The 2715-nt window shown below is 31.3% G+C and overlaps 1 long non-coding RNA gene across 1 annotated transcript in view; it reads right to left on the bottom strand.

Moving 5' to 3' along the window:
- The window catches only part of LOC104987777, a 10979-nt gene extending 9017 nt beyond the window's left edge, over window positions 1–1962 (bottom strand). Inside the window, exon 1 of the long non-coding RNA XR_825170.1 lies at window positions 1480–1962. This is a non-coding gene — a long non-coding RNA (uncharacterized LOC104987777). The remainder of the gene's footprint in view (window positions 1–1479) is intronic.
- Window positions 1963–2715: the final 753 nt, after the last annotated feature.

A 2715-nucleotide genomic window follows, 5' to 3' on the forward strand; every position in this document is an offset into this window, starting at 1 on the left:
GTTTTATAGTTTTCTATATATAGATCTTTAGTTTCTTTAGGTAGATATATTCCTAAGTATTTTATTCTTTTCGTTGCAATGGTGAATGAGATTGTTTCCTTAATTTCTCTTTCTATTTTCTCATTATTAGTGTATAAGAATGCAAGGGATTTCTGTGTGTTGATTTTATATCCTGCAACTTTACCATATTCATTGATTAGTGGAGATATATGCTGTCTGTAAATGCAGGTAGAAAGGGAAAAGGCTCATGACACGGTACTAAAGAACTGGTTCCCAAACTGTTAGAAATTAAAGAGTCCTTACTAATTATATAATCTAACCACCTAATTTTATAGATGAGGAAACTGAAGCCCAGAAAGCAAGAGTCACTTGCCCAAGTTCATATAGTCAGTTAGTGTACAACTGAGTCTAGCTAAAACCAACTTTCCTGATTCTTCTTTTCTCAATCCTTTCATCATACCAAAGTGAACAAGATATAATGTCATATGGGAAAAGTCATGGTATTTTTAAAAAGGAAGTATTAAAATACTTTTTTATAATATACAGTCTGTTTAATTCATTTTATACTTATAAAATAGTCTCTATCATGTGCCAGACATGATTTTAGGCACAACATTTTTATTTCTATAACCAAGCATTATTATTTCATTTATTTTACAGATGAGGGAAGTGAGCCTCAGAGAAGTTAAATAACTTGCCCAAGGTTACAAAGGTAGTAAATGTTGAAGCTGGGATTTCACCCTGAACACACTAGCTCTAGTCTTAATTGCTGTGCTATGCCATATATCAGAAGCATATTTTACTTGCTACAGAGGTCTAAGCATAAATCTAATGATTAAGATTAAATTATGATACTCTAGGATAAGTAAGGCATAAAGTAATGTAAAGGAATGTTACTAGTGCTAAACTAATTACAGAATATTATTTAAAGATGTAACAATGCATACACACACACACACACACACACACACACACACACACCACTCTGTCTTAGGTTAGACAGCTGGTCTATATTATTGCTACCCAAAATATAGTCCATGGGCCACCAGCATCACCTGAGAGCATTTTAGAAATTTAAAACCTTAGGCCTGAGCTTTTGCATTTTTAACAAGCTCCCAGGTTATACAGATGTTCTTAGTTGTTGAACCAACTTTATGTGTAGCAATTTTATGTGTAGCAAGGTTTTAAATTACTTCAGGATGCTTACCAAGTAGGCATCTTGAAAATACGTAGAGATCACTTTACCTTAAAATATTGAGGAAAAGTCTCATATAGTTTAAAATTACTATAGTCAACAACTTGAGGGAAGAGAAATTATATGATTCAATTTATGAAAAGACCCACCCAGAATAGAGTCTTTGAAGAAAAGGTTTTACAGCAATTTAACTGTTAACTGAAATTTCAAAAAACTACCATGTGAGAAAGCATGTATACAAAATTCTTTAAGACTCTGATATTTCTTCCTATGAACATACATACCCATGTCTCTTTTCGGGCTGTCCCAGAAGCTTCCACATAGATTAGGTGGGTTGCAGTAAGATACAGACTTCCATTAGCTGGTTTCTTACCTATATAACGATCCAGTAATTTCACGTTTTCTACCTGTTATAAGGGTGGGGTGGAGAAAAATGCTGATTAAGTTATCAACTCACCATCTGTGATCAAAGTGGGGTACCTCAAAGTAAGACAAATGCTGTTAATTTACTACAAAACTTTGAGTTTTTCTGGTTTCTGTCAAGGTAGCAAACTAGTATGATCTGTGTTTCCTTTTCCTAAATCAACCATGAAGAAACTGTAAAAGTGAGATGGAAACATGGATTAAAATTCTAGATGATGTTACTATGATAGGGTAGATGTGTGTAGAAGATAAATAGGATATGGATGAAGTACTAATCTTATTGGAGGAAAGTGGCAGTTATTGTGCATGGAAAAATCAATAAGGGTAAATAACATGAGATTAGATCTTAAGTTTAAGATCTTCCATTAAAGTGCAAGAAAATAGAATACATAAATTTCTAAAAAGCAAGAGAAAAGTTGATTTATCCCAATGGAAAGTAGAAAAAAAAAAGAGTACCATAAATGGAAATTATAAAATTAAATGCCAGAAATAAGTCCTAATATAAGAGAAATTATAGCAAATATACACAAATTAAACTTACCAATTAAAAGACAGACTTATAGACTGAATTAAAACAAATACTCAACAATATTCAGTCTAAAAGATATATACCTAAAATTAAGAGATGTAAACAAGTTGAAAATAAAAAAGATAGAAAAGATACACTGACAAATATGAACAAAGCTTGAGTAGCATTCTTAAAATCTGACAAGACAGAATTAAGAGACAAAGAACAGGACAAAATACATCTTGCATCATGTACTTGCTTATAGCAGAATTGCAGAGACAAAGGAACACTTGGATATTTTAACACTTTAATTAGGAATTGATAGATTAAACATACAAAAACAAAAAATAGAAATGAATAGAGATACAGAATACTTTTACAATACAACTACAAATTTCAAGTTATTAGATATACAGAGAACTCTATATCCAACAAATAAAGAACATAAAATCATTCATGACAAATAATAGAACACTTCTAAATAGACATCATGATAATGTCTATAAAGGAAGACTCAATAAATACCAAAGGTTCGATATCACACAATTTGCATTCTTATACCATGATACGATGCCATTAGAAATTAATA

This window comes from Bison bison, unplaced genomic scaffold (assembly GCF_000754665.1).
Source record: "Bison bison bison isolate TAMUID 2011002044 unplaced genomic scaffold, Bison_UMD1.0 scf7180017846189, whole genome shotgun sequence".
Taxonomy (NCBI): domain Eukaryota; kingdom Metazoa; phylum Chordata; class Mammalia; order Artiodactyla; family Bovidae; genus Bison; species Bison bison.